General features: G+C 47.9%; 1 long non-coding RNA gene across 1 annotated transcript in view; it reads right to left on the bottom strand.

Moving 5' to 3' along the window:
• Positions 1-26,481, bottom strand: part of LOC120840561 — a 247,871-nt gene that overhangs the window by 175,100 nt on the left and 46,290 nt on the right. The gene's annotated exons all lie outside the window — the stretch shown is intronic.

The following is a 26,481-nucleotide window of genomic DNA, read 5'->3' as shown; positions in this document are numbered from 1 at the left end:
CAGCGATGTATAAAGTTGTCGTTTTAGCCACCCTGGATGAATATATTTTAACGTAAAAATTAAGCCACTCGATCGAGGCCTCTCTCTACTGGGATCGTTCACAGGGACTGATGAACTAAAAGTTTCGTGTCAACAAACACTAATGCATTTAAATGATTCCACGCGTCCAATACTCGAAAATTGGAAAGATGTGATAATGAACGTCCTGAGGGGGGTGCAATGGGGCGCACCTCCTTGCACCCCCTCTGGAGGACACCCATGACGATATTTTTTTACACAATTGTCATTTCTATAGACCATTCCATTTAGCGCTCTCTGGGCGGCACCATTTTGTTCGACCGCAGCGCCCTCTCCACACATCCGGGAAGTTCAGCGGGTTCGGCGGGGTAAAACGAGAGGGAGGGCACGCGCCCGACTCCGCTAGCAGACGACAAACCGGGAGGTTGCCGTTCTCCATCTTTGGGCTGTATCGGCGGGCTGTACGGAACATCGAACTCTTGCTCGTGGCTGCCTTTGTGAAGTGGTTCGCGTTCTTAGAATAGTTGTGGCTACTCCAAAATCAGCTATATAGCTCTCTGTTGTTCTATTTTTCTAAATGATCAACTAGCATATCCTTTTTCCGTTACTTAAATAGCAGTTGAGTCAGCCGGCAGTACTACCCTCAGCTACTGCGTGTATTGCGGCAGGAGAGCACGTTTTATTCATTATTTCAGACTTCCACTCATGGTCGCTAAAGGCCTACAGCAGTTCGAACTTTTTATAGTAAAAAAGGTACAGCAACCGGATTTACTTTTCGCCAAAGAGACCGGCCACTCTGACACAATTTTCCCAATTTTTTTTTTATTTGCACGGAGGTAACAACGCAATTGGACCCTGTGAGTCGTTTTATCTAGCGCAGTATTACACGACAACTGGCATACCAAAATCTGCGCATCTGCGCTTGAAAGTTCCAAAATGACGCGATTTTAAACAGAGTTTGCACGCCAGCCGGACGCTAGCTACAGCGCACTCGGCGGAGCGGACGACGTGCGGGGTGAGAGGGGGAGTGCATTTTTTTCTCTTTTACCCTCTCTGCTATGACCCTAATGGAACGGTCTATAAAACAGAAAGAGCAGGACCCAGAACAATCCCCTCGATAATTTAAAGCACCACAACTCAAACCCCTTGAAAATTTAGAACGCCAACCATACACAGAAGCCGGTTGACTATTTTAAACACTATTCCGAAAATGTGTCATGAAATAATTTTAAGCATCCTACTCCGCTCTTTACTCGTTCGGGGGGCAAATAAAAGAAAACAAACCAGACGTGAAAGAAGCACGGTTGGATATTGTTCGGATGGTCCCCTCTTCTTGACATATCAAATGGTTCATGGTAAAACATATCTCTATTAATCATCAGTTTATTTGCTATGCGGAGCGCAAGTTGGTCTGCTTCTATTGCACAGGTTTTGGTGACGCCGAAAAGACGCCAATCTCTGATTGGCTCTGATTGCAGGATAGTGGGTAGACCCTGAGGTCTACCTACTATATATCGTTCAATCAGGGCCAATCAGAGCTCGGCGTCTTTCTGACGTCACCAAAACCTGTGCAATAGAAGCAGACGAACTTGCGCTCCGCATTAATTTCATCTGGAAATATTAATACTAAAAGATTTTCTTCGTTCGCTAAGCAACTCCCAATTCAGGGTCTCTTTCTTGGTGTTGACGCTTGCTCCGAATTCATAGTTATTTAACACAAACCTAGCACATTGACTTTGAATTTTTTGAAGTTTGCATATTAAATATTTATGGTGGGGGTTCCAGATTACTAAAGCATACGCAATGCATGGACAAGTCAATGTAAAATACAGTTTTCTGAACTTGATTCGAGGCATGTAGGAAGTTTTGCCTAATAAAGTTGTGTATTGTCTTTAGGATTACCATTTCAACATGACCCTTCCACGTTAAAAAAAAAGGGGGGGGGGAGGGGTTCAAAAAATAAATCTGGTTATCTTTTGAGCTACTAACTATATTTTCAAAATCACTGGCTTGTAACCTATCTGGTATGCCATTCGGTATCGCTAAAATCAAAATAGTTATTGTGAAATCGGCAAATGGAAATGATGCCAAAACCAACGTTCAAATTTACCCGCGCTTTTCAGTGCCGTGACGTCAGTGGAAGGCAAACTTGCAGGTCGAACGGGCAGTCTAAAGAAATGACTGCGCCGAACTTTTGTTTCGTGCAGCTGCACCGGTGCTGGAGCGAGCTTTGAAAGCGTTCATTGTACACCATGAAACTGTTTGTAATCAGTTGAGAACAATGTCTGCAGTCCAGAGAAGAACTCTGCCTTCCGGTGACGTCACTTTTTCAATGTTGCCAGCATACCTCGGCAAACCTCACTCATGAGGGCCCTCACTCACCCTCACTCACCCTCATCTTCACAGGTGAGGTGAGGGTGAGTGAGTTTCTGAACCAGGAAAATTCATGAGTGTGAGGGTGAGTGAGGGCCGTGAGGGCTGTGAGGGCGGTGAGGGCCGTGAGGGCGGTGAGGGCCGTGAGGGCCGTGAGGGCGGTGAGGGCCGTGAGGGCGGTGAGGGCCGTGAGGGCCGTGAGTGCGTGAGGGGCGTGAGGGCGGTGAGTGGCGTGAGGGCCATGAGTGCGTGAGTGGTGTGAGGGCGGTGAGTGCGTGAGGGGTGTGAGGGCCATGAGTGGCGTGAGGGCAGTGAGTGGCATGAGAGGCGTGAGGGCCGTGAGGGCGGTGAGTGCATGAGGTGGTGTGAGGGCCGTGAGGGGGGTGAGTGCGTGAGGCCCCCTTCAGATCGAGCATCTTTCTCAGCAATTTTGGTGTTAATGGGGGGTTGTTCTTTAGCTTTCCCTAGATCGACACGAATTGCTGAGATCGGGTCCGGCTCGAAATAAGCAAGCAACTCGGAGCAATTCGAATACGTTTGAAGCGGCTGCATCTAATCAGGGACGCAAAATTTTCACGTGATACCTCATGCCGGTGATGATGACACCGAAAGACTTGGCTCTCGTTTGAAATCGATCGTTTTTTGGAAATAAACTGTTTCAGAAAGGTGCATTAGTATTCTTAACGGGATTTAAATGCATAAAAACACGTTTATAACGCGTAATTGTGTCTAAATAGTGCAAGAAAAATAAAATTTTATGATGACGATGGCAAATTGCAGCAATTGGTTGCTGCGTGTGATCGCGGGCGGCGCGTGTTGCTGGTGTGGCGACGTAAAGTTTCTGGGCGAAATTGCCCCATCTGAAGCTGGCCTGAGTGGCGTGAGGGCCATGAGTGCGTGAGTGGCGTGAGAGCGGTGAGTGGCGTGAGGGCGGTGAGGGCGGTGAGGGCCGTGAGGGCGGTGAGGGCCGTGAGGGCGGTGAGGGCGGTGAGGGCAGTGAGGACGGTGAGGGCTATGAGTGCGTGAGGGCCGTGAGGGCGGTGAGGGCCGTGAGGGCGATGAGGGCGGTGAGGGCCGTGAAAGCGGTGAGTGGCGTGAGGGCGGTGAGTGGCATGAGGGCCATGAGTGAGTGAGGGGCGTGAGGGCCGTGAGGGCGGTGAGTGCGTGAGGGCCGTGAGGTTCAGTGAGGGTGAGTGAAGGGCTGAAGGTGAGTATGACTGTGAGGGTGAGGGTGAGTGAGGGGCTGAACGTGAGTGTAGTTGTGAGGGTGAGGGTGAGTGAGGGGCTTAGGTGAGTGTGGCTGTGAGGGTGAGAGTGAGTGAGGGCGACCTAAAATGCCGACCTCTGGTTGCCAGTAGAGGTTTTCACCTTCAAAAACACAGTGAGGCCCAAACTTGTAAATTCAATTACTGCGCTAAAAAATATTATTTTGGCCCAATATTCGAGTAACTATTGCAGCGATGTTTGTTGATGTGTTTGGCAAATTTTCAGGCACATCGGAGACTACGAAGAAAACGGTAGAGTACCCTTTGAAGTCACTAGGTAGCGCAACAACCCAGTTTTTTTATAACGCCCCTGAATAAGAAAGGTAGCGCCATCTCCTCCCTCCTCCTCTGACGCGAAAAAACCTTTTATCTTTATTTTTTTCGTTTTTTTCACTCGAGCCGTCTGGATCGGGCCAAGATAGCAGACGGCCTTCCTACGCTTGAGTCAGAGCGCAGTCAAAGGCCTGAAAGACACGGGCAAATACATACACACAGGCTAAAAGCGCACTGTCACGGTCTACCAGCCTCGAAGGATGGACTCAAAGAAAGAGTATGAAAGCCGTGACGTTGCGCAGTCGGCGTTATTTGATTGTCGGCAGGAGCTCATAGCATGCACTGCACTCCGACAGCCATAGGCATTCCTTCTCGCTCCCCCTCTGACGCGCACACCTTTTATCGTCATGTTTTGCTTTTTTAGACCCGCGCATCGACTCTAGTGCCGCCTGGATCGGGCCAAGATAGCAGGCGGCACTCTTCAAAGGATGGCGCTACTTTTCCGTATAACGGGGCTTTAGTGTTTTAGATTTAAGGTTACTTTAATCATTTTATTATTAAGAATGTATGCAAAAGTAACAGAACTTTCTTTTTTGCTTAAATGCCCTTTTTTAACGTTTAAAATTATTCTCCATTTGTCACATGAATCGGAAATCTTGTCGATATCACTCGGGGAAACAATAGTATCTCTGAAATCATTAATTTTTCCATACATAACACAATCATCTGCAAACAGTCTATTGTTTAATTATAAGCCATAATTTATATAGACGAGTAAGAGCAGAGGACCCGAAACAGAACCCTGGGGAACACCGAAATTTATATCAACATAATCAGATTATTCTTCATTAAAGGGATAAAACTCGCCAACGTTTTTCTTTGTACATGACATATGAGAGCTCAACTACCCAGAGCACAAATTGTGGCTCGAAATTCGTTTTCTTTCCGCCTGAAAACCGCCGATCGACAACTGGCCAGTTTGAGTTGCGCTTACTCTATCTTCCGTAGTCACGTGCGGCTGAAACACACACCAAATGTAATCAAAATCGCGGGTCATCGAAAGAACATACCTGATGCTAAAGACAGAAAAAAAAAATTAATTTGAAACCCATTTCTGGTGACTTCTAAACAACTGCTAATACGTTGAGTGAAAAAAAAAAATATTGCACACTGTACCGGAAGCACTCTGTACATTCTCTGCGTAAATATCAACATGGCACCGTATCGCGGGAGTCTCGCGCCGGACTGCGGAACGAAGTGAACTCAGCGATTTCGGCGGACAACGGGCGGGGGACTCCTACATCAGAACTGTCGTTCGTGGTACCGGCGAATCTGTCTAGCTTCGAAAGAGAATTTTTTTGCCGATCAAACAATTTTAATTTATTCCGTACGACACGCCAAACCACCAAGCTGATTCGAACAAAGACGTTGCCGTGTCCTCGCCCCTTCTCCTGGCTGAAGACATATCTTTCCTCTTACAAACACGAATTGGTAAGAGCTTGAAAAACGCGCAAACATCAAGCACGAAGTGCTTGACGTTTCCGATATTTGTGCGACGTGCGCGTTTTTCGTTTGCTTCGCGTCACCAAAATAAATTAAAAAAAAAACAAAAAAAAAAAAAACGCGGTCGGGTGGAGCCACGTGATTTCCGGCAACTCTTTCCTCCTCTACATTTCTTCTTTCTCCCCAGTCCAGTTTCGGTTTCGGTATCAGTCAGTGGCTTTCTTTCTCTTTATATATATATATATACACGTGGCTCAGTAGCAATATATTGATTGGGTAGTCTTCTGACACCATATTGAATCGTCTGGCGAACCAAGCCGTTACGCTGCTATCAAGTGACGATGAGCCCAATTTATAAAATATGAATTCATGTGTACCAAGCTCGAAAGCTTTCCTGAAATCCAAAAACACAGGTCCACACCGTTTCCAGTACCACTGCCACCAGCAAGAAAGTGAGAAAAAGAACACACAAGAACGCGTACTACACGATGCTCGAGAAAGAAATCCGTCCTGTTCTCAGACAATACTTATTTCTACATTCAGGTCAGCAATTGGGTTACTATAAATCACATGTTCCGTGAGATTGATTAATGAAATTGGCCTATAATTTTCCAAACAGTTTTTAACTCCCGATATGTGAATTGGCACCTCATTTACCGTTTTCCATTTTGTTGGAAGCTTTTTATCTTTTAATGGTTTGTTGAAGAGCGCACATAGTTTGCCATAACTTCACGACAGTTCGTCCAATATAATTAGATAAATGTTATCTGGTCCAGTTAATTTCTGCACATGGACTTCTCGTAATAACAAATCTATTCCTATACGTTATTTCTATAGGTGATATAACAGGTTTCATCACCGGTGGCGCGTTTAGGCACTAAGCTTAGGAAATGCACATTAAAAAAAAATTATTGAATTTTGTATTCTTTATCTTTTCACCGTAGATAAGTTTGTTATTTAAAGGGACACTTCAACGAAATTTGAAATATTCCCGTCGTGTTCAAAAATAGGTTGAATATGATCCACAATATCCGTAAAAGACAATCGCACGTTTGTATTTTGAGCCTGGTGGCTGTATTTTTCGTTATAAACGGCCCACTCTGGCAAGCGCTCGGAGAAGGCCCAGTGGAGACCACGTGACATCCAACGCAATCGTGACGTAGGTCGTCTCGGGACGAGCAAAGCTATGGCGAGGCTGACGTCGAGAGGGCGGCCTAGCCGTTCCAGCCACCAAAGCGGCTGCTTTTGTACGAATTTTGAGTGACGGGTTAATCTTCTATAATCTTGTAGGGGGACAATAGCGACTTCTGCGACACACAAAAGGACACACAAAAGGCATTCTCGGGAAGACTGGAGTTCCTCCTTTCCCTCTTCTTTCGTCGTGGCCGGAGGCGAGACAACCTCCGTCACTAGCTGTCGAATTTCCTAGACGAGCATTACAAACGAGGCGTTAGCGACATCCACCAGGTGCTCTTTGCTAATCGTTTAATTCGTTTTAAAATCCCTTTTCGAGACTTCTTTAACAAGGTATTGGTATGTTCGATGTGATACTGCTCCTTTGAACACATATAGACAAAAAAAAAGAGCGCCGAAATTTCGTTGTAGTATCCCTTTAAGGGAGAAGGAACAGATGTGTCATCATTCTTGTTTGACTTCACAAATTTCCAAAATGTCTTAGGGTTCATTTTTAGTTTGGCAACCAACGGCATGTAATACGTGGTCTTGAATTCTTTTACTGTAGATATAAAAAGCGTATTCACTTTAACCAAGCTCTCTTTGTCGGACGCTCCTCCCTTATCTCTATCTGGAAGGTAAGAACTTCGTTTGCATTTGATTTTCCGCCTCACTAGTTTTGTCACCCACAGCTTGATGTTAGTTTTTGAAAATTGTATTCTAAAGGGAATATATTTGTCAACTAGAATGTGAACTTTGAATTTGAACAAGTTCCCGAGTTTATCAATGTTGATCCTATCTGACCGTTCAGAATAAAAATAAGAAAAATAACTAGCGATTATCACTTCTTATATTGGCATAGTATCCTTTATCATAATAATATACCTTTCTTTCTTTGCACTTTGGTTTGTTTATCTTTGGATGACTAAATGCTGCTGTAATTATCTTGAGATCCGAAAATCACGGTAACACATACGTTGTCAATCGGTTCCGGTAAGTTGCCTACCAAGAAATCTAACATGTTTAAAAATCGCGAGTTTCCCTCCGTGACGTATTCTGTTAGTTCGAAAATTTCTACAAAGACTGTAACTCCAATGTGAAGCGAGATTTCCTGAGCAGGATACCTTGTCATTATCCCAAGTTAAATCGGGGAAATTAAAATCACCCCCAAAGAACATACTCTCTAGCAGCCGCAAGGATTGCTTCACTTACGGTAATTCATTCAGATCTTCGCTGTTCTCATTTGGCGGGTCATAATAAAGACCCAGCGAAAAATGTTTCCCATTTAAGCCCATCTGATACCACACCGCTTCCATCTTGACTTCTGGAAGTGTCACTGGCGCGCTCGAAATACTTCTGCAAGAATAAGAGCACCTCCGCCGTGTAAATCTTAATCCGTTCTGTGGACGGCGTCATCCTCGGCAAATATTTCGATCGAACACATAGAGGCATCCAACCACGATTTTCTACCTAGGACGATCGCTGGTTGAACTGTTTTCGGTAGGGGGCACTCGCAGGCAGCGGTTACTCTACTAATGCCTGAGTTCCACTAGAGCGACAAACACAAACGAAGGATAGCGACAAGCCTCAAACCAGATTCTTTCGCGATTTGTCAGGCTTTGTATAATAAAGGAAGCTATACTCAAACACGAGCATCATGCACGCGAGGGTGTCTTCCGCAGGCTTGCCATCACTCGTGCTTATTTCACGAGCACCGAACGACTAGGCGCCTTTCAAAGCTATACAATCGCGAGCATGCTGCATGTGTTTGAGGCTTGTTACTGTCATTTGTTTCTGTTTGTTGCTCCAGTGCAGGAGTGGCCAGGCTGACCCGGCCTAAGAGCCGCAAAGGAAACCACGAAACTTCTAACAGCCTCCAAAAAAAAAGGGGGGGGGGGCAAAACAAACACCGCTGCCTGGCTTCCCCCCCCCCCCTCCCCCTCCCTCTTCCTCCCTCCCCCGAAAACATAAAAAAGCACCTTGCAGGTCACAACTGCAAGCCGGTAAACATAGCAATGAAAATGTCCCTGGTCCTTTGTGAACTTGAACATAACGTCTGTGAGTATTATAGTGGAAGCTATGATCAACCAGTTAGGCATAGATAATATGTGAAACATATCCAGACTGGAAGTAGGTGGTTTGTGATAAAGATTACGCAACATTTCTTTTAAGATATTATTTACGTTTGCCTGCCACGACCCAGAGCATTTTCCCAAAAATTGCTACGCCATAGCGAAGAGTATACGCTAATGAGAGAACTATGAGTTTTCGAAGGTTAAAGTGCAGAAATGTTTAAATCTTATGCATAAAAAGAGGTTCTTAATTTAGAGCGCAGTTCTGTAAGGTTTTGTAATAATAATAAGAATAAGAATAATAATATTCGGCTGCATATTTGGTCATTCTGCCGAACGCGTTTAAATGCGGTAACTTTATAGGGCCATCGTTGACAAAAAGCGTCTTGATTACGCAATTTCACCGGACGCAAACGCAGTGTGGCGATCGTTAGTGGCACTGCAGTGGCTGCCGTGTTTGTTGTCGCTCTTTTTGTTGTTCTTGACCGTGTTGCCGCTGTCTTCTCATTTGGACGTTATACAGAATAACGGTTTATGCACCGAAAAGTAGGCTACGAAGTTTATGCAACGTAGTCCGGGAACGCCTCGTGCGAAGACGCAATCGACGGTGGTGCCGTTCCGGGTGATCGGGATTCTGCCGCTGCTAACGAGGTGCAACCCAAACTATTCGCGCATGAAGTCGATAAACCATCGACTGCGTTGCAAGCCCAAGTTAATGGGGAATTGTAGTATACCGTTTTTCTCCTCCGCTACGGTATCCCTGAAGAAAACGCCGCAGCTGCGCATGCGCGCCGAAAGCCTTGTCTGCATAGTTCAAGGTCTTGTGGCGGATTACGCAGCGCTAGCCGGGTGCTTAGCGAGCTGCGGGAACGGTCTACTACAATTCCCTATTATCTCCGACGACGATCGTTGGCGTCGTGTCACAGTCTGTCTCTTCCATGGATTCCAAAGCTTACATCAGCGTAGTGTAACTAACGAAGTGCATCGAGAGGAAGCGTTTCAAGTTCACTCAGGTTGCGCTTGTCGATATGTAGACGATGGAGATGAGCGTGCGTACGCCGCAAAATGGTCGTCCAGATGGCCTCAGACGACGCCGAAGTCGCGATAGCGCACCGGTGGTGTGGGGAGTGGCTGTGCCGGTACCGGAAACGACCTCCCCCTCCGACTGCTTATCAAGCTGCGTTAGGCCCCTTGGACGCTCGCGAATCTCGCTGAATTTTCTGGGTCGCCAAGGGGGGGGGGAAGTGCGCTTCCCTTCCCTTTTGACTCCTTGTTCCGCGCGCTCTTTTTACACCACCTGTTTCTGCTCCTCTCTTTCTTGCCTTTTTCTCCCCTCTCCGCTCCGCTCATTTCCTCACACCACCTGCTTCAGCTCCTCCCGTTCTTGCGTGCCGGGTTCGTACCTCAGCAGAGCACTTGGCTTCCACGCCGGTGACCGGGGTTCCATCCCTAGCACAGGTTGCCGTTTTTTCTCAAGATCGTTTAGCAGTTACGAACGAACCGCCAACGAATTACGTGCTTATGTGGCTCGTCAGATTCCTTCGCCCCTTGAAGCTACCACTTTAATATTAAAAATAATTGTTGCGTAGCACCGAAATTTAGGATATATTCTGGTACGGCCATCAGCAACCGGCTAACTCTCGTGATGTTCGAGAGTGACTGCGCTCTCGGATCCCGTGGCCCGTGTGCCCTGCGCCCCGATCGTCGTCTTTGTGCACTGTTCCATCCAAACCGCAACCAGGCATGAAACTTCTTTCCGCTTTAGATAGTCACAATATCGACCATATCGAACGCTGTTTGAGTCGAGATGTGTAATTGTCACTTGGTTCGAAGCATCTTGCCTAACGTCCGCTTTAGACAGCTCACTACCGATGGGGACTGTTTAGCGTGCTGGAAGACCTCGAGCCGGCTTCACACTGTTGTCATCCAAACACGTCTCAGCGATCGGATCACTTCGGTTGCTGATCTGGTCCTTTTGCCGTCAAACTGTACCTCGCTCGGAAGCAACCAGCCATGAGCCATGCAGATCTAAGTTTCTTCGCGGCAGCTTCTGGCATCCACCGTCAGGCACGTAGCCAGGACTTTTCTCGGGGGGGGGGGGGGGGGGGGGGGGGAGGGGGGGCGCCCATGACAAAATGCTTTATGAGGAGGAGGGGGAAGAGAAGGTCCCAGCAAAATGGAAGATTTCGGGGGGGGGGGGAGGGAAGGGCCCATGCCCCCCCCCTTGGCTACGTGCCTGTCCACCGTACTGTTCCTCTGAAGTCTCTCACAAAGACGTCCTGGCCAATGAAAAGTTTTCTGGGAGTCCAAGACTTGAGGCTTCTGATTTTCGTCCTTGATCGGTCTGACGGCGACTCAGGGGAGTGATCGCAGTTGTTAGCAGTCGACCAAAAATCATCATGTCCGGCGTCTCCCTCACACTTGTGGACGTATGTTGCTTGATCAGAAACCGAGCAAGCCACATGTCAGGCTGCCTGCTTTGTCTTTGACAACCGCTACCTTGATTTCTTGTACCATTTCTTCGGCGTGACCATTCGTTGCCAGAAGGAACGGCGCACTGGTGAAATGTTTGAAACCGTTGTTCTTGAATAACACTTCTGTCTCCTACGACACGAACGTCGTACCATTATCCGTGACCACCTCTTCCGGTAATCCAAAGGTCGCGAATAAGTTTCGAAACTAATCGATGACAGAACTTGATTGAATGCATTTGGCGTATCCTCCAGCCACTTGCTCTAAGTATCGACGGCAATTAATACCATTTGACTTTCCAATAGACCGGTTAAATTGGTATGGATCTTTTCCCGTGGCTGCGATGCCTGATGACATTCTGGAGAAGGCACTTGAGGTGTAACAACTCCCGAATGTTGCACTGGCTCAATTATGCCCTGTGTCTGCAGTCGGGAGGGCCCTTGCGTATCTGCTGGTCGAAGTGCTAAAAGAACGGGACGAGCCTTTCAGAACCTTGACCCGCTCCCTTCTCTAGTTCCAACTGAACCCAGTGTTCAGTCTACACTGGAACGTCCTCCCGCAAGAAAGTGGCCTGTCGTACTTATACCTCCGGTGACATTCTCTGCTTTCGCACTTGATTGATGCCTTGCACTCTGATTTTAGAGCTCTGAACCAGTTACGCCTCAGAAGGTTGCAACCGGATTCCTTCATTATCAGAAGCGATAGCACGTAGTCTTTCGACTTTAATCTGAAGGATGCTTGGAAAATTCCCACGAGTTTTAAACCTTTGCCATTCCAAGTACGCAACTCAGTATAATCATGCGTAAGCTTCGAAAACTTCCGCGGACATTTCTTTTTTTTTTTTTTTTTAAGGTGCTTTCGCTGATCAGTGAGCAGGCGGCACCAGAATCAACTTTGAACTAGACCCACCTGTCTCCAGTTCGAAGTGTCACGTGAAAATTGGGGACGTCTCTTCTTGCAACTTTTTAAGCTCAATCCAAAATCGGGTACTCCCAGTTCACACCTGTTACTATAATGATGTGATTGGCTTGCTCGTGTGGTTTGGTTTCTTGGTGCTTTTTTTTTTGGCGATACAAGCCCTTTCATTAAGTTCACGCTCCTTGGAGTACCTGCAGTCAGTGTTTTGGAGTGGCAATATTGCGGATCATGTTGTCCTGTGGATCGGTAGCAACGTCATCTTCGTTTGTGCCGAGAATTTCTCGTTTCTCGTTCTTGTTTTGTTGACTTGTAATTTGATTTTACTCTCGCGTTATTTATGTTGCTTAAACACAGTCTGAGCTGTGACTGCGATGCCAAAAGCTGCTAAGAATGTCGCTTTTTTCTGCGAACAAACGTTGCTACAGCAGCTGGTCGACCAGCTGCTGTAGCAACGTTTATTCGCAGAAAAAAGCAACAATCTTAGCGGCTTTGTCTGTGGCATAAGCGATCGCTTATGCCACAGACAAATCTGTCGCGCAGCATGAAGTCCAATGGCAGCCTGGTGTTCGGCAGTGGCGTTTCTGGACTCCCAGTCGTAGCCCTTGAACCGGAGGCCTGATCCGTCGGTGGACGCTGCGATCACGTTGTCGCAACAGCCATTGTTGAGATTGTCTACAAGCTGCAGTCTGCTGCCTATTGCGACAGTGCCGCGACGTAACTATTCCTTGACTCATCGGATCGCTGGTCACGACTTGTACCGGCTCGAGTCTTAAGGGTCTAAGCGTGCCCCAAGAAGGATTGACACACGTTCCTCGAAGTTGACGTATCCGGGCGTTGTGGGCGCCATTAAAGCTCGAACAACGTATTACGTCTCCGGTCAACAAAAGCGGTAGCAGCAGGGCTCGCTTCTCGTCAACAATGGTAATTGCATTTGCAACGTAGTGGAACTCTAACCGTTCTATCCATGCCAACCATGACTTGCGTGTGAAGGCTTCGATCGTCCCTTGGGTCGGCATGGTTTATTGTGTCTGTCCCGGCGATGTTGGCTTCTACCAGATCTCGTCGTCGGTGTTGTATTTGCGTACACAGGGACGGTACCACACAATTAGGAGGATTTATTCTAGTCCGGCCCACTGATCTGCATTAGGGAGCTGAATGGCGCGTTGAGCAAACAGGTATGAAGGCACCGGAAGAAAGAAGCTCGTCCCGGAAGTGAGCGGTTGACAGGGTTTCCAACTTTTACAAGTGTTGGTCCAAACAATGGAAAAGATGTTAAATTCGCGTTGCTTTTTTTTTTTTCTTTTTTTTTTTTTTTTTTCAGGGGAGCCTGTTTGTTGCGCAATAACAGCTCACGCGGGCCCGAGACGTCTTCTGAGTAGCCTTTTGGTGTGCGAGATTTTCGAAATTCTGGTTGATCAAGTGTGCATGCCCCACGTTCGAATGCTTCATTCTGCGGACTGAATGTGAAAAGGGATTATTAAAATTCACGTAACCATGCAAGAAAGCGCAATCCAAAGCACTAACCAAGAGCACTAAGAAGCGCGGCAGATACTCGACTTCCGGGACAAGCATCGAACTTCCGGTGGCCTCACTCGCGAGCTGCTCGGAGCGCCGCTAAGCGTCGTCCAGCCCCCTATAGCAGAGATCAGGGGTCCGGTAATCAGCCACCGGCTGGCTCTCGTGACGCCAGTGTTGGAAAGTGCTTTAAGCACTATCGGCTTCGAACGAAATGCAAACAATGACGGAACTTCCGGCGCAACACCGGCGTAGCATGTAGCCTTGGGTTGTGCTGGGCGTGGTTCAATCACACCGGAGTAGGACGCATATCTTAGAGGCGCCCTACCCTTCACCCCGCAGTTTTATCAGTTTTCAGAGGCTTCCAGGAGGTGCAACGTACATAGACGGCCACGCGCTCATGTGTTCGTGTTTCATCCGAACCCGATAGTATACTGTACTTAAAGTACTACTTGAAGTAGGTTTCGAAAGCTTGCACTTTACTTGAAGTACATTTTCTGAGTATGTACGTGTACTTTTTCTCTGGTTCTTCCCGAGGAAAGCACAATTCCCGACTTAATGTACACTTCCAAAATTTTTTCTCGTGAAATTTGCATAATAAAATAATGATTTGTCAATTCTGAAGAAATACTGGGAGGGATCATTCTACTCGCACCAGAAACTCCAGCTCTAGCAGACGACGCATCGCTCATCTGGCCATTTCTCTGAGTGAAGTAGTTGCGGCAATAAGAGCTATACAAACATGTACCTTATAAGTTATAAGTTGATTGTGTCAGCGAGAGTAAAACAACTTTTCCGTGGCCACTTGACTTTAACCAATATTCGCCGCCATTGACGAAAATAACTGATGCACGCCCGATTACCCCTTTGTACACTGGGCGGTCCAAACCAAAAAGAGAAATTATTATTATTATTTTTTTTTATTATTATTATTCGCATTTCAGTTAAGTGATGGGGGCCGAAAAAAGCCTAAAGTCACACTAGACAGTTCGACGAGTTCTCTCTGCCGCAAACATTGCGCAGCAGCAGCGCGATAGGGAAGTTCATGTGAATTACAGATAATCAACTTATTATGACTAGCTGATCATGATTAGTTGATCAACTGGCATTTGGCCCTTTGCATAGACGAGAAATAAAAAGCCACGAAAAGCCAAAAAGACCTGCTACAAACAACTTCGGCAACACGGTGCAGTATTCAAAACATCAGATCGGAAACGAGGTGCGCGTAATGTTACGTAACTCCCGAAGATTCATGGTGTCCGTGTGAATATCACGAGAATACAAAACAATATGAAACTCATAAAACAAGAAAAAACATTAAATCAAAATTTAGAAATTTAGGTGCAGTAATCCCACAGCCATACTTTAAACTCATGAATGCTGACATTCAAGCGGGGATACAAAAAAGATAGTTGGAAAACATCTAAATTTTAGGTATAAAGAGAAAATTACGGAGAATGTGGTGGTTTTGCACACTCCGTACTTATGTGCGTATTATTGTACGTTTGTTATTTTTGTCACGGGTTGCTGGCACATACACGCACTCACATGAACGGAGCAATAGCTTAATCAGGCGGGCCAAATATAACGGCCGTGCCAATGTCTCGCGCGATGACCTTTCCGAAAGGACGCGTGGAAGTCAGCCCTACGACGCACTGTGCGTTAAAGTGACAGTGAATAAAATCCCTCGTCAAAATATTTTTCCTGCCTCCGTTAAAAAAAAAAAAAAAAGTTAATTGAGACGCCAATAAATAAAAAAGATGTCTTTTTTTGTTTGTTGTTCTCTCGTTGAAGCCCCAAACGGCGAACTGATATAGGGTTCTTCCGAGACGAAAGATAAACATCCCGCGTTCTCTGTTTTCTTTGGTAGTAGCGCAGATAAGATTAATCGTCCGGCCAACTTCCCTCCCTCGTCGCAACATTGCCCAAAGCCGCAGTCAAACATGCTCGGAAACCTCACACAAAAGACACGCTGTCGGCTGCAGACACGATGAAGGAATTCTCCGCGGAATCGCCTCGTGCAAATTTTGAGAAAATGTTTGCTGCATACATACACATGTGGGCTTCGAACATGTCTGCGGACGGTCCGACCATCATGCGGACGGTCTGACCATCAGCCAGTGTCTACATCACACAAATGACTTGTGTGATGTATAAAGCCGCAGTGGCGTCACTAATACGTCATGCAAGGGATAGTCTCTATAGACTATGTCCGAGTCCTTCCTTGCATGACAGTCACACCGGTCATACAAAAATCGCCTGCAGACGTGTTCCAAGCTCACATATGCACGCATAAACATGTGCTTGGAACATACATGAGGCGCGTCCGCAGATCAAAGAAGTCTGCAAGGAACACCGTGGCCGTGTTCCAAAGTTTACTTAATCTTACTCCAGGGTTAAGGATTTTGCACCCTTGCGTTCGGAAACCTACCCGCGTCCAGCTTCGCTCTATCTATGTTATCGCGTGATACAACCCGCCGGAACATGCAGCTCGAATCTATTCGGGTAAGATTTCGAACATAGCCCGTCTCTTTTGTATGGCCATAGCATCCTCTATACTGACAAAGCCTGGCTGATTGTCACGAGACGCGGCCGACGAAAAAGAGAAGGTAGAGCGGCAGACAACGGATGAGAGGAGAGCCACGTGATGGGCGCCCCGCTGCGGCGAGACGCCGAAACACGCTTCTCCCGAGCGATGAAACGTCCGCTCCTATCCTCGTCGCGTTCCTCGCGCTACCGCTTCTTTTTCTCGTCGGGTTGGAGAACCATGTTTCGGGTCCTCGCTGCTGCAGGAGCTGCGCGCTGAATACCAGAAATGCTCTCTGCTAACAGATCCTCGGGCTCCAAATCTGCGACCGGGCACTGTATGGCTCCGTTGTCGAATTGAAAGGCTTTGTAAGTACAGAGGAGGCTATGGTATGACGTTAACTTGCGGGGTGAGCGCGGTTTATATAAACGTATCTCGCGCTTTAAAAAAAAAAATCGATTCGGTGAAGGTGGACCGTTCGAGTTTTGGGACTGGCAGCGACGGGAGGTCCGACGGGCACCCGCGCAGCTGTTCCCGCGGCGAAAAAGGACCCCCCATCCGAGGCAAGAAGGGGGTCGTCGACCCAAAATAGCCTTCCGAACTCTCCGCGCCCACCGATACAATCGACGTTGTGCCCGTCGACGGGAGCCGCCGAGGTCCAGAAATATACGCGCGCAATGTTCAACCGGTTGGGCACTCGCGGCACTGCGAAAATCGAGGTGCGATAACCGCGCGATAATAAAAAAAAAAAAAGCGTGCGGTGGCTAAAGTGGACCACATCGCAATCGCCTCGAGGCCGAAAACGCGCCCCCTTATTAGGCCACGTTTAAGCGTCAGAGTTTAGAAGAAAAAAATAAAAAAAAATTGCGAAAACAGAACCCACAAGCGCGACCCCAACGTTACACGCACACTCACCCAAGCGCGAGCCAAAATAAGGAAACTGAATACTACTCCTCGTTATTCATTAAAAACTAAACGAAAACACTTTGATAGAAAGTAACTACTCGTATGCACCCGAAAAATCACAGCAAAAAAAAAAAAAAAAAAACAGAAAAAAAGCAGCCCTTTGCGCAACGTTAATAATTTCCCCCCTCCTGTGACGCATGCAACTAATCTTCAGAAAGTGCCCCTGCTTCTAGAAAGAATGTTGCGACTGATTGCTAACGTACCTTATCTTTCGCACACGGAAAACTTGTTTAAAACTTATAATATGCACAGTATTCGCAATCTTTATAACTATAAAGGCTATCCACAAAACTTAGAACAGAATTTCGTTACAACCCTTCGTCCCTGGTAGAATGGTCTGGTTTGCAACAACATATCGTACCATACCAAATTTGTAATCCAGATTACTGGCACGTACCAACGTGTCGGCTAAACACTGGAAATTATATGTTAGGATACCGAATCCCGAAGCTTCTAAATGTATCGCTCTGCCATGCATGATTTTGCATATATGGATTGATGCGATATTTTTTTTTCTTAGTTGGAAAGTATGTTTTGTGCTCATTTAGGAATGTCAACTAATATTGCGCTCAGTAACGTTTTCTATTTTGTTGTTATTTTCTTGCTCTTTTTTTTGTATTCATGTGATTATGCACGATTTTGTTTGGATATTGATATTTCCGACGCTTCTGCAGAATGTACTGGGGCCGAGAACTCGTCAAGCCGCGTAGCGCGACTTTTTTCTTGGCTCCACCTTTAGGTGTAATGGAAATAAACTGTTATTATTATTATTATTATTATTATTATTATTATTAAGGTGTACCTATACTCCGTTCCACCCTTAAAGACCGGCGTCCAGACTCAAGATTCTGCAAGGCACAAAAATCCCCCTCACCATGGGGGAGGAGGAAAGAGGCAACGGTGGACAGGGTAGAAGGGGGGAGAGGAGGAAGCGAGGGAAAAGTGGAAAGCGCGAGCTGGGGTCGCCGGTCTTCAAGTCGAGACGTAGCCGACGCCACGAGCTGATGGCACCAAACAGACAGAGTCAGAAGGGCATGGTGTGCGTCGTGTTTCAGTATAAGTGTTCCATCATCGCTGAACCAGTCGTATACACTGCAGAGGCATAGTGCCCCGCGCTCTTCAGGCTACTCGAATGGTGCCATTAGCCAGTAGAGTAAGCTTCGTCTGGATTTGAACTGAAACGATGTATGGGGGCATCTTAGACTAGGTTTAGGCTACTTTCTCGAGACGTGCAAGTTTCAAAAGCCAGAATCACCGCTTCTGTCTTCGAGAACCTAATCTTCCGAGAACTACTTCGCGCAGCGCATGCATGATGCGCAAAACTTTTTTTTTTTCCCTTTCATGCGAGAACGGGTATAAGTCATTTTTAGTTAACAAAAATTAAAAAAAATCTCTCTCCAGGTGCGAAGCACATTAATGGACACCCACCGGCAATATGAAGGTGAACACCTTACCGGGTTCTTCGCCTGTTTTTCGGCTTCCTAAAGCTATATTAACTTTCAACGTCTCAAATGGTACGTGGCTTGGGGGTCTAAACTTTGCGTTCTAGCCCTCTTCTGGAACAGAGCTTGTACCCAAACTTGCAGGAGCGTCAAAAACAAGAAGAGGGCTGTTCACCTTCATTTCGCTAACGGGTGTACATGCTCGGCACAAGCTTGAGGCGCGCATAGTTCCGCCACCATATCCGCAGCAAGTACCGCGTCTTTTGCACGAGCAGCCTGACCTAGTGCTTGAAAGCGGCAGTCACAGACAGAGCGCCCTGCCTTCGGGCGGAGGACAAGGTGCAGGCACTCGTCTTTATCGCGAAACGACGCGCTGAGGAATATAAAGACCCCCTGGCGCGCAACTTTCAGCAGGTGGAGCGAACACTCGCGCCGCGAACTCGGGCGCGCTTTGCCCTCGAGTACAACGCCCCATAGGCACACTCGCTCCGGGCTGTCAAAGCCTCCGCCGGACGAGCGCAACTTTACGGGCGCCTGAAAAGTGCGTCACACTGTGAGGAGCGCAAGTTCGTCTGCTACCTTTAAAGGGGTTTTGGTGACGTCAGAAAGGCGCCGGGCTCTTATGGGCTCTGATCAAAGGATAGGGGGTAGACCTCGAAAGGAAGCTGCTTCGAGGTCTACCCACTACCCTTCAATCAGAGCTCCAATCAGAGCTCGGCGCCTTTCTGACGTCACCACAATCCACGTAAAAGTAGCAGACGAATTGGCGCTCCGCATACTTCGTTTCACGTTAGGTTCCGACCGCGGTCAAGGCTACGGTCCGACGGTGCCAATCCAGCGGCGCCAAAAGGGCATCGTAGCCTGGGCCTGAGGTAAGGCCGCTTCAAACAGCGCCGACTTCTTGCGTTTTCTTACGCTACGTAGAAGTCAGCGAAACAAACATTCGTGTCTGCAACTTTCGCGTGCCAGGCTACCTCGTCGAACCGGTAGCCGCGCTTTATATCAAGCGCAGCTGTCCCATTGGCTTGTGGCGTAAGCGGACCTGAGCTTTCGTAGCCAAACGTAACAAACAGGGCTGTGCGAACCAGCCTTTTAATATGAGAGGAGTATACAAGCCCGGTGGAGTCACGTGATCGTTAGTCTTTTTTAGTCATATCTGTCCGTTAAACGGACGGGTCCCTATTTTCGAAACCATGTGCGCAATAACTAAGCTTTTTCTTTTTTTTTTTCTTTTTTTGACAAGCGACAATCTGCTTATACCCAGCCGGAGGAGAAGATTGTGCGCTCTATTCTACGCGAAACCACCTAGATGAAAAGATCGCCACGCTGAATTTGTGATGCCACCTGCAGAAGGCCAACGGGAGCGCCAGGCTGAATTTGTGACGTCACCCAAAGAAGGCCAACGCCGGGGCGCAGAACGATCACGAGTGACGCGTCGGCGTTTGGCTAAAAGGCGTCTTCCGCCAGGGAGGACCGGAGTCGCGGCTGAACGCTGATCACGCGGCACTCCTGCCTGGTCGGCGTTTCCCTCTTTAGGTGACGTTGAAAACGTTGGCCTCGTTATCATGAGACTCTAAACGCAGCGGTGGGCGTAGCCAGCCTTTCTGGTGAGCACGCGAATCATCCGGGTCGGCGGGCTTGCTCGCTGGCCACAGCTGGCACAGATCAAGTTTTCTCTTCCCCTGCACCCACGCCGCACTCACAACGAGGAACGAGGTACGCGCTGTATAAGTATGTTTGGAGAAGCGCACGCGAATTGCCAATATACTTTGGCAAAAATAGAAGGTGGAGTTAGCTTCGTGTACGTGGCTTGCGCAAAACGCCATCGCACCACGCTGGTGCCCACTTGTTCTTTTTGAGAAAAAAACAAAAAATGCCGGTTAGAAATGGATACTGCAACAAGCAAGGCGCTCAGTGCTAAGGACAACGCAATGGCAGCTGGTGGGACATCCGTTTCGCAGCGGAGGCATCCGCTTCGCAGCGGTGGCGACCATATTATTCGTTTCGCAGCGGAGGCGACCTGGTATTTACGGGGCGTGAAAGGGTTCCCAGAGATCAGTGATCGGCCGTACACGCAATGCCACTAGCCGCCTTTCTAACAAAGAGAAGACCTGGTTCCTGTAATAAGAATAGAGATGTTCAAGTCGTGATTCTGTGTAAGTGGACTTTTTAGACTGTGTGTGTAAGCGCGCTCGTGTGCGAGTGTATGTGTGTTTGTGTCTGTGTGCTTAAAGAGCTGACGTCGTCAGTCAGCCCCAATGGCCGTCTGGTGCCTCAGCTGTAGATGAGAACTTTGGCCAGTGCAGTATCACGGCTAGCTTGGGGTCTTTCACGTGCACCGCGCAGTGGTGACACACGACTGCATGCCGGTACGATGCTTGCTAAGTGCGGATCAGTTTTGATATTGCCTGACGGCTTATGATTCTTAGTGAACGGATGTAACATTGTCGGGCTTCGGCCAAGGCTCCGCGCTCGTGGAACCCGACTATGCAATGGACTCTGCGACTGTGCTCGGTCCTGCGAAGTCGGTTGCGTGACTGATGAATATCAGTGTCCACCCCCGATCAACCATTGACCTTTCAGGATCAGGTGCCTTCGTAGATTTTTAAAACAACTGCTTGATCCCTGCCCTGAGACAGATTTTGGATGTGGACTGGAACGGCCGACTCGAGGTGCCCCGGTCGATGCCTTTGGATCATCAATAAGGCTTTGTACATACAGTTGAATAAAAAGGAAGTCTCTGACCTTCAACGGACTATGCTTGCTGTCGTCGGAATGTGCTGCCGGGATCGGAGAAGAACAGACGAAGAAGAATACTGACCATGCTCCTCCAGATAGAAACGGGCAGGGGAGGGCATTGACCCCAGCGATCCTGGGTTCTCTAGCAGAAGCGGACAAAGCCAAAGCTGCGGCCCCATCGATTTCATTAGCGCCAAAGCGAGGCGCGTGACGCGGGTGTGCATCTTCTTTAGAGATTTGTCACGTGCTAATCGGTTCGAGGAGCCGTACCTCTCACCCGTAATAAAGTCACGCTGAAACAACGTACACTTGACGCATCATTGATGCTGCGAGTCTCAAGCATTCAATTTATTGCCCCGCAGCCAATCAGATCGCGGCCTTAGCCGATAAGAGCGCAGAGAACCAATCGCAAAGCAGGAAGCATTCATTAACACAACGTGCCACGCCCGACATTCCTTAGGCTATGTCAGTGACCATAGATAAGCGAAACATTGACGTTTTGCTTATCGTGGTTCGTTTATTTTCGAGTGAAACGAAAGGAGGAAGCCAGGAAAAGTTAAGACCCCTATCAGGTGATAGTCGCTACCCGAAACCTTGTGGTTAAAACCTAAAAAAAAAACTGTTAAAAACAAATTCGCTAGGTGGCGCAAGTTGCCGCCCGATCGAAGGGATTCAACCGTGTGCATTCGTTCATTCGGCCCTCAACTGACGCAGATTTAAAGCAAGCAGTCACGCTGCTCATCATACCAAAGACACAGTGATCGCTGCACACATATGACGATAGAAATATGTGCGTCTCAAGCATGCTCAAAGCATGATTGCTATATACATGCTTGGAATGCAGACAGGTTTCGTATGACCGATGTGGCAGGAAGACAGTGGCTGCACACTCTCCTTTGTACGATGTATTGGCAGTGTATACAGACTTGTACCGGACGCATTACAAGTAATCAAATTACTTGTAATCGATTACTTTTTTGAGTAATTTTGTAATCAGTTGATTACTCCTGTTAGGCAGTAATCACAAGAGTAATCTGATTACTTTTTGAAGTAATAGAGATTTCTTCTAACCGTTACTATTCTTACACGGGACCACCCCCCCCCCCCCCCCCCCGCACACACCTTTTTTTTTTTTTTTTCCGAAATGACAAAAATACAATTTGCTTCTCTTTTCGAACAGAAAAAAAGAAAAAGATTTTTGCGGATGTGTAGGAAACGAGCTCAACTCTTTGCATGTATAGCTTCTGTAGAATGTCCTTTTTTTTTTTCTTCGAGCTGGGACTGGGATTGGGATGAGTCAGGGGATCCCTAAGGAAGCCCCAGTGCGTGACAAAGGCCATTCAAGGTGAAGTTTGAGGGAGCAGAATGTAGCTTTGTAAGTCCTTCGTTCAAACTAGCCCCCTCACGCAAGTGCACACAGAAATAAACAAAAAATAATACTGCTTACAGTACCAACTCGCAGCCCATAGGAGAACCGGAACCGAAGAATGTCTAAAGCGGATGCAAAATAAAACAAAGCCAGTTCAAGTACACTTAAAGATTCCGTATTTCCCCTACGTGGTCTTTATGACAAGCAAGATTTCGAGGTTGTTATGAGCGCTAAAGATGTAAGTCTTCACACAATAAAGTAATCGGAAAAGGAACGGTTACTTCTTAAAGTAATGTCCAATTACTTTTTCTGTCGAGTAATCAAGCAATCTAATTGAATACTTTTTAGCCAAGAGTAATAATAATTGTAATCAATTCCATTTTTAGTAACGGGTACAAGACTGATGCTATATCGTGTGTGATGTGTCGCGTACGATGCGTCGAAGCAGTAATGAACGACACATCCCGAAATTCGAATTAATAAAACTTGTAACCGCGTACCGCGTTACGAAAGCCACGATGAACGTTGAAACGCCTCTTTTTGTACTCAGCAAACAAAATGGCGGCATGCACGTCGCCATCTTGTCCGGCGACTACTCCCCACCGAATCCCCTCGCATCGCAACAACGAGGAAGCGCATTGTCGGCTCATCGAAGCATCCCCGAGCGTTTCGCGGGAACGGCTCAAATCGAAAATGGATCGGCTAATTCAGCGGCGGTCGCGGACAGGATGACGACGACAGCCGCACCGTTATCTTCGTCCGTAGCCCGATGACGCGATGGCGTCCCAGATCCCATTACGCAAGAAGGCAGCGCGAGTCGTGTTACAGCCATCCACGCGTATTCTTAGATATCCGACGCTCGCTGTTCGACACGGCCAGCCACGCGGCGTCTATTTCCAACAACGACGAACGCTCGGAGGTCGGGTCTAGATTCTTTCTTTTTTACCTTATCCCTTTCCTCGGAGAACGCGCCGCTGTTCGCCGCCGACTTCCTGTATGAAGGCATCGCTCGCGCAACTTAGCCCTGTTGATAGTAGAACGATTCGAGGGCCATGCATCGATCCCGGAGAGATCATCGAGGAAGTGATCGCACCCCGTTCCGGACGACGAAAGCGCTGGCCCGCAGCACCAATCATCACGTTGATGATCATCGTCGTCGTACAGTCCAATCTGGCGCCCTACAAAGCTGATCGGAGGAAATATGTTAACTCAATCGGGTACAATTACAACGAAGCACTGCCAGCGGCGCTTCAGAGAGCGTGTTTTTTGGGGCTTTCTTAGGACGACTTTGTATTCTGGCTGCCAGGGGATGTACCCGGGGCGTTTCAGTGAACAGCTGTCCACCCACTGCGTTACCTCTCTCTAGCAGCTACGCTCGCTGAGTCCGTTTCTGATGCGCCAGCTGAGTCAACAAATGGCCTGCGTGTGACTTTGCCGCACCTTGCTAATGGCCACCGCTATTGTTCTTGTCGAGAAAATCAAATGTGGTGGCGCGAGGAGTATTAAACAAACTTTATATACGCGCTCAGCCGCAAGGCCATCACAATGGCAGCTGATGTGACGTCAGTGCAAGCCAGGGGGGCTATGTTGCGCTTTTTGCACTCCCAGGAGACTAGGGAGAGGGAAGTGACGTCAACGACACAGCAAACGCGGATTGGGTGTTGATTTCGTTTTCTTCTGTCAACATCCAACCTGCGTTTGCTGTGTCGTTGACGTCACTTCCTTCTCCCTAGTCTCCTGGGAGTCCAAAAAGCGCAACATAGCACCCCAGGTATAGGGAGTATTCACTGGCGACCATAGCTGTGTGCGCAAATGCTGGGCGCGTGCTGATGGCGAGCTTCCACAGTTCTTTTGCAACGTGCATTCCGCACCATCAAGAGTGCCGGTCTTAGCAGCCTAATGATGTGAGCTCGTTCTGAGCATGCGCTTTAAACAGCACCCACAAATATGGCGTCCAGTGAATATTCCCTGTACATGGCTTACATTGATGTCCCATCTGCTGCCATTGTAGAAGCCCTGCTCTACAATGGCAGCAGCGTTCCTACATACGTTTGCAAAAAGGCTCCCGTGCGGTGCCATTTTGAGCGATGCTGGCGCCGCGTAGCGTTTTCCCGAAATGTTGGTGTGCGCTAGCGCACGTAATTGGGGTGCGCGAGGAGAAGGTGGCGGCGCCTGCTGCATCGCCGACAGTCAGCGTTAGCGACGCACTTACTGTTTCGGAACGCAGGAAAAGGAATACACACAAAATCGTAGCATCAGATATCGTAAAAGGGGGGGGGGGGGGGGGAGGGGGGATTGGAGCTGACTTTATACACGAACTCAACTCTCCTACGTCACGCCGCGGTGGTGGCGCGTCGGTCGCACTTCCGGTCTGGGGCGGTGGGCAGAAGTCGCCGTGCGAGACATGCATTCTTGTTTTCTTTTCGGATAAACCAGACAAAAAACCTGCCTTCTCGTCAAAATGCTTCAAGGGGGTTGTACCAAAAGAGTCTGGAAAGGTTTGAAGATCAGTTTTCATGTGTTTCTGCCCGCTCCGTTCGTCCGAGTGCGTGGATAGTAGACGTGAAAAGGGTAAACCAGACGCTGTCGAACTATGATTGCTTGTGCGGGAAACACATTGTGGTCGGCAGATGTATTTGTTTTGTTCCAACATGAACGAGAGAAAACCGCCAAGTTGTCCGGGCCACCCACGGGTTCAGTGCGTCTTCAAATTCACACGGCCGCATGATCGTTCGAACTTTCGTCTCCTCTTTCGAGCCTGCTTTTTGTCGTCTGCTCGTTCAAACAAAAGCGGCCCGTACACCAAACTTTGACCCGGTGATTGCAATAAGAAGTAATTGCAGGCCTCAAAAGACTTATGTAGGCTCGGTGTAAAGAGTAGATACAAGACGTTGATCATTGGTACCAGCGGCCATCACCGACTTGTTACGCTTGCTCTGTTCCTGCTTCTGAAGTTCAGTATCGACGTCGATCATCGCCGCTACCTTCTGCACTTTTGTAGCGCGAGCGACGTGGCGACTGAAAATATCTAGAAGAATCTCATTATGGTTTTGGCGTCCATTCTGCGGCGTTCACGCGAATGAATCGCCGCACGTCAAATTATTTACGCAAAATTTAGCGGTGTAACGAGCCTTGATAATTTCGCTCAGGTGATTAAAGTGGTAAGACATTGCTAGGAGGACGTAGAATAGACAATTCCAACACGAAAAACGGTATGCAGACTCACAGAGACGCCGAGAACGTGACATTCCAAAGGACGCGGTGCTTCTTTCGCGCGCACTCAATTGCGCAAGCGTTCGAACTGTCGTCTGCTCTTTCAAACTTGTCTGCTTTTTGTCGTCAGCTCGTTCTAACGACAGCGGCTCGTAAACCAAACATTGACCTGGTAATTGCGATAAGAACTAAGTGCAGGCCTCAAAACACTTTTGAAGGTTGCCTGGGGTAAGTAGGCTAAGTGTAAACAGATACAAGAAGTTGTTGATCATTGTTACCAGTCGCCATCACCGATTTGTAATGCCCGATTCTACTTGCGGTTTTCGGTATGGACGTCCATCATCTCAGCTACGGTCCACGCTTTTGCAGCCCGAGCGACGTCGCGACTGAAAATAGCGAGCAGAATCCCATCGTGCGAGTCAGGCTTTAGCGCCCTCTGCGTCGTCTACGTGAAATGAATCGCCGCAAGTCACATTATTCACGCAAAGTTTTTCCTCGTTAATTTTGCTGAAGCCGCTCAAGTAGTCAGACATTGTTAGGAGGACGTAGAATAAACTATTCCAACGCGAAAAAGAGCACGGGGACTCCCACCGCCGAAAACAACGCAATTCAATGGTTTGTTTATGGGCGACGGCGGGCTTCT

Source organism: Ixodes scapularis, unplaced genomic scaffold (genome assembly GCF_016920785.2).
Source record: "Ixodes scapularis isolate PalLabHiFi unplaced genomic scaffold, ASM1692078v2 PGA_scaffold13__105_contigs__length_92229423, whole genome shotgun sequence".
NCBI classification, from domain to species: domain Eukaryota; kingdom Metazoa; phylum Arthropoda; class Arachnida; order Ixodida; family Ixodidae; genus Ixodes; species Ixodes scapularis.
This window is presented reverse-complemented; position numbering and strand designations above follow the sequence as displayed.